The sequence below is a fragment of the Periplaneta americana genome, chromosome 13, assembly GCF_040183065.1.
Source record: "Periplaneta americana isolate PAMFEO1 chromosome 13, P.americana_PAMFEO1_priV1, whole genome shotgun sequence".
NCBI lineage: Eukaryota > Metazoa > Arthropoda > Insecta > Blattodea > Blattidae > Periplaneta > Periplaneta americana.
The window spans coordinates 114,266,463-114,272,462 of NC_091129.1; the positions used below are offsets into that span (position 1 = coordinate 114,266,463).

Genomic DNA, 6,000 nt, shown 5'->3' on the forward strand with positions numbered 1-6,000 from the left:
CTAGTATCTGAAGACATGTACCGGTACCAAGAACAAGGGTTACTCTAATCTTTACTTGCATGAACTCGGATAAATTACTTTTATTAATGAAATTAAATAGCCACTAGATTCTTGCATCTCACTGTCTCAGTAAACTGTACAGATTATTGCTTATTTCTAGGATAATGTTTTAAAATGTTATAGGTAGCCGTATGGTGTATGCTTACAGTATTTTCTTCATTCATATATTTTTGTTTCAGGGTCGGTTGCAGTCTGGGACAGTTCCCCAATACTATCTACTCTTCATATTGATGTTCCGAGTCTACAATATGTAGGTTCATTATGTGTGGCGGATATTTCTACTTGAAAAGAGAGAAATTTTTTTATATTGTCAGTGTTAAGTTAGGCTCACTTCTGTGGTTTATATGATGTATTTCCATCAGACTATTAGCCCAGATGATTAACTGAATAATTTATGAACTGTAATGTATTCAAGCAAAAAGATTTTAGATTATTTAATATATGCGCTGTCGAGTCGCCTTACGCATTGGCAGAGTTATTTCAGTTCTCCATCGTGTCATATCCTATATTCCCATTTAATTCCTAGCCCAGGGAAGTAATAATAATAAAGAAAGTGTGCACGAATGTGCAAGTGTCCACTTTTAATCTTTGCTGTATTCTTTCACTGATTTATCTCTTTTTTTCACATATTAGTATGTGATTTCTCTCTCACTTCTTTGCACATAAATTATACACACAATGAACTTCCAGGTTACTTAAAAGCCATTTGTAAGTAAGTAAGATTCTTCGGAGTCATGATAATAATAATGCATTGATGCTTAGAAGGAATAGTTGAGTGGTTTTCTGCTAGCTGATTTCGTTCTGTTGGCAAGATCGCATTCATTCATCAATTACAGGAACTATTCATTATTCATTCATTCATAGTGTTCTGACCAAGGGCGTATATTTCACTGCAAACCTAGCTTTCTCCAATCTTTGCTATTTTCTGTTATTTGTTCTGGAGGCCTGGCTTGGAATCTCGCAGAGTGAATGGTGACTGTGATGCAGTGGTAGTATGATAATAGTGGTGGGGAGGAAACAGCAGGACCTCGACAATAACCCCTCAGCATCCATTTTGCTAACTGCAAATTCTATAGGTGGAGATAGAACCTGGGTCACCATGGTGAAAGGCATTAGTGGCTAACCATTCAGCCAAAGTAGAGTTAGAGCTGAATCATAACATACACCTTGTATTCTTTACAGGGCCAGAGAGCTAAGTCTTATATAATAAATATGTAGTTTATTACTTACTTAAGGCTTTTAAGGAACCCAGAGGTTCATTGTCGCCCTCACATAAGCCTGCCATCAGTCCCTATCCTGAGCAAGATTAATCTAGTCTCTATCATCATATCCCACCTCCTTCCATCTACGTTTTGGCCTCCCCAAAGGTATTTTTCCCCTCTGGCCTCCTAACTAACACTATAAATATATGCATTTCTGGTTCTGCCCGTAAGTGATATATGCCCTGCTCATCTCAAACGTCTGGATTTAATGTCCTAATTACGTCAGGTGAAGAATACAGCGCGTGCAATTCTGCATTGTTTTCCTGTAACTTCATCCCTTTTAGCCACAAATATTTTCCTAAGTACCTTATTCTCAAATGCCCTTAACCTCTGTTCCTCTTTCAAAGTGAGAGTCCAAGTTTCTCAACCATACAAAACAACCAGTAAATTGGACAAAATTTTGTAGGACATCAACAAAAGTGATATTCCTCGAAAGTTAATACAGTTAGTCTTGTCCCCTTTCTTAAAGATAGGTACAATTATGGATTCCTTCCATTGTTCTTGTACAATTTCATTTTCCCAAATAGCAAGTACAAACTTATAAATTTCGTTAGGTAATGCACTTTCACCCTCTTGTATTAATTCTACTGGAATTTGATTGATACTTGGAGACATACTTTTTTTAGTTTATTACCCTCATTAATTAGTACCCAGAAACAAATTATTACTGGTATTTAGTTTTATCACTTAAATGGCATTTTTCAATGATTGATCTACTTCTATAACATTGATTGCAACCCTAAGCAGTCTGACCTTTGTTACCAGGTCAGCAAATTTTCTACAATATTTGGTGGGTTGTAGCCATAATCTAATGGACTGATTTTAATTTTAGCTGTTGGCTGATTTTCTGGGTTTTTTTATGTCTGAACCTAGATTTTTTTCTGGCTGTTCCACATTTTACTTTGAAAAAACTTTGATCTGAGGCAAACGCTTTTATAATTTTGAATATATACACACTATATTCTATTAGACTAGAATTGTAATTTTTCAGTGACAGAAATTGTTCTAGTAGTTTATGGACTTAGAAAATGTAGTAGTGAAAATGTGTTAACTTTCAAAATGCCTTGAAATTCAAATGTTAAGAATGCAAAAGTGGAGACGAGCACAAAAGGAGATACAGGCATCCCAAGACTACTGCGGTGGAATAGAAGAGATCGCAAAGAGAGTAGAGAGCAGTGGCACATGCAAGGTCTGTGGCTGTAGAATGGAGGGACATATCGCCACAGCCATCTACATTGGCTCAAACAGTGAATCCAGGTACAGTATTGTTTGTCTATATATATAATCTGTACACGGTGAACTATTCTTCAATAAACGAAACAAATTGAGATATTTCTTTTGTCAATTTCATCCAGAATTCCCCTTCTCTAGCTCACTTCATTTGTGAGCTACTGCTGTTTTTCCCAGTCATGAATGTAATGTAATCTGTGATACTTGCACTCAAGTCAACCAAGACTTGAGTAGCTGGTGTGCAGAAAACATCAGGCATATCATTAAAAGAACGAAACCACTTAAGGTAATAATATAACTTTTCTTGTCTATGATATCTGTAATTGTCTCTATTTAATAGCATGATTATCTCTTTAATAGTTTAAAAATAGGTGATTTAATAATTGATAAATCTTGCTGGCCTGTCACTTTAATTATCTATTTAATAGCATGATTATCTCTTTAATAGTTTAAAAATTGGTGATTTAATAATTGATAAATCTTGCTGGCCTGTCACGACATGAAGGGATGTCCCCCAAGTGGCGGTTGGGGAAGGTCGGTGGATTTACTTATGTAATCCTCCCAGCTAGGTCTGAGGGACCCGATGACCAAAGACAGATGCGATCCTCCATTCATATTGTGTTTTTTTTTTCGGGCGATGTAACTGCCAAAATGTAAAACTGGTGCCTGGTAAAAACCGTTATGATCCTGCCAACTATCTGCAGAAGACACTGTAGCCCAGAAGTATCGGAGAGCACGAATGCTAATGGCTTCATTGCTAGCTGCAAGGCATTGAAACAACAACATAATTGATAAATCGTTGAGTTTAATAAAGTTTAGATATATTGTAGGTATACTTGTTTTTTTTTTTTTTTTTGAAAGACTGGACACTGACAGTTAAGCGGCCGAGCTTGGAACTACAGTGCCATGTTACCAATATGGACTGCCATCCTGCCAGCTGATTGAAGCTAGCAATTGTCGTTAAGATGGCTGACGTTAAAACATTCCTTGACAATTGACGCGAAGGTAAGAAAACAATACAAAAATCGACAGAGAATCAAAGACGAAACGCACCAATGCTAACATCACAATCTACTATATACAGTCGCGAAGCTTGAGGTGTTTTTTTGCAAATCTCGTGATAAAGCTCTCCAAGCGGTTAGCAACTAGAAACAATAGACTGTCCATGGTCGACTTTGGACTGTGTCGTATTTCTATCGAGTGCTAGCTCGTTGCGTATTTCACATTGATGCTTGTGAAATGTTCGTTATTGGTTGCAATGAAAATGTTAATGGCTAATATATAATAATTGGAATAATAATATGGGACAAGGAGGAGACGTTTGTAGTGCTATAAATTGTAGCAACAGTAAGAGAAAGAGGCCAAAGTTATCCTTTGTCCGATTTCCGAAAGATTCAGAAAGGTTCCTGGGTTTCCACAAGAATGCTGTGCAGAAACAAAACTCTTAATTTTGAAGTTCTTTGTGACTGTTAGAATACATTATATCCTTCAATTTCACAATGAAATGTTTCAGTCTTACCGAAAGGACATTAGATACCGGTTAAAGTTCTGTCACTTAGGCTGCTAAATTTCCAGAGAAATAAAGGTTAGGTCTACTTTTTTTTCAGAGGATATATTTTTAATCGTAGCTATTAATTTTGTTATTATTTTTATGTGTTATTTTACTAAAGACGTAGAAAAATTAAGTTTGTTTTAATGAAATTTATTGATCACGTTTTATTTTCAATTCTGGTGGGATTATTATTGCTTAGGCCTATTTTTTTCAAAGGATGTGTTTTTAATAAATTATAGCTATTAATTTTGTTATTTTTATTTGTTGCTTTACTAGAGACGTATAAAAAGTCTGTTACAATAAAATTTATTGATCACGTTTTATTTCCAATTTTGGTGTGATTATTATTGCTTAACCTCATCCCACTTTGTTAACTACGTAAGCCTACACTACAAGTACCGGTACGCGTAAGTTACTCCATTAATTCATATTTCCATTATTATTGTTGTAAAGGGAAATGCAAATTAATATTTATTGGTTTGATAGTTAATTATCCCTATAATCTTGAATGAGTGAAGCTATTATAGTAAATTTCAGTTCGTTTTGCACAAACAAAAATTGTATTACTTATTCCTTGCAGGTATCTTCGAGTTTATGGTGGAATTTAATATACTTCATTAAAATAATAAATTAACTTTATGCATTTAATATTTCAATAATGGAAGGAAGGTGTTAATTTTTCCAAAAGAACACGACAACGAAAGTTTAACATATTTTGACGTCTGCTAGGAGAGAGATCTGCGATGATGAGGCGATAGCAGCGATCCTAGTGGTGGACAACTACCCATGTTTGCATTTTTACTACATATTGAGCTTCGCGACTGTATATAGTAGACTGTGCTAACATTGTGTGAACAATAAATGTCGCCAAGAGAGCTGTTAAGCACTCGTCATGTGGGAAGTGTAAGTTTGGCAACTCAACCGTTGTTACCATAGCAACAGACGTACCACGCTATGTGACATTCAGTTGTTTTTCTGATCGCAAAACTCCTGTCATGTCCCATCTTTAAAAACAAGAAGTATAGTTTTAACTCGACCGAGGCCAGTGGAGTTCTGCAGCCCGCAGCGCCACTTGTACTGTTCCTGCGTTCGTATCAAAGACGTTATAATAGTATACTAGACTCACACAGAGCGCTGGTGTGCTGTCCAAAATTGAAACCAGTCTGCGCATGTTTACGCCGCCATGCTACTGGTAGAAATAGAGCGGTAAACACGATTGTCATACTTGTCCTTTGTTTTGTCTCGGGTGTTTTTAGTGAATAGTGTGAAAGTAATGGCAATATAATTTTGAAAGATGATATATTATCGCCGCGGACTCATGCTTAACATGTCGGCATCATACAATAACGTGCGGTGTGGTTTAAAAACATAATTTTGCCGACCGATTGTTGCTCTGTAGGTTTCACTCTAAGCATCACGTTGTCACGTCTACTTTCTCGATAAGAATAAGCACTAGTTTGTTATATTGTTAAATGGCTATTATTATTATTATTATTATTATTATTATTATTATTATTATTATTTCATATACGAGTACGTTGGCTTTCTTAACTCTTAATAATAACTCTTTAATAATAGTTTTTAATCACATACCTTAATGTTCGTCCTCAGCACAAGACATTGCAACCTCGGGTTTAGTCTACGTGGATTAGACAAGTAAGTGTCATTTAATAATAATTGAAGCAGCTTATTGGTTGCATTATTGAAATTGAGGCGAGTGATTGGAGCGCGACACAAGAAATTGAAAACAATAATACAATTAAATTTCAAAGACCTGCCGAACGCATGAGGCTGCTCAAAGACCTGCCGAATGTTAACCATGAGAACGCGGCGATAATACCATCCCTGTTTAATTTTCCAAGCTATTTGCAAAAGGTACGAATAATATTATCTCTG

The 6,000-nt window shown here is 35.8% G+C and overlaps 1 protein-coding gene across 6 annotated transcripts in view; it reads left to right on the forward strand.

Annotated features, from left to right (window-relative positions):
• Positions 1 to 522, forward strand: part of Usp16-45 (ubiquitin specific protease 16/45) — a 33,790-nt gene extending 33,268 nt beyond the window's left edge. For all 6 annotated transcript variants that reach the window (XM_069843909.1, XM_069843907.1, XM_069843911.1 and 3 more), the window contains one exon: positions 240 to 522. The gene's annotated coding sequence lies outside the window, so the exon portion shown is untranslated. The remainder of the gene's footprint in view (positions 1 to 239) is intronic.
• The last annotated feature ends 5,478 nt before the right edge of the window (positions 523 to 6,000 follow it).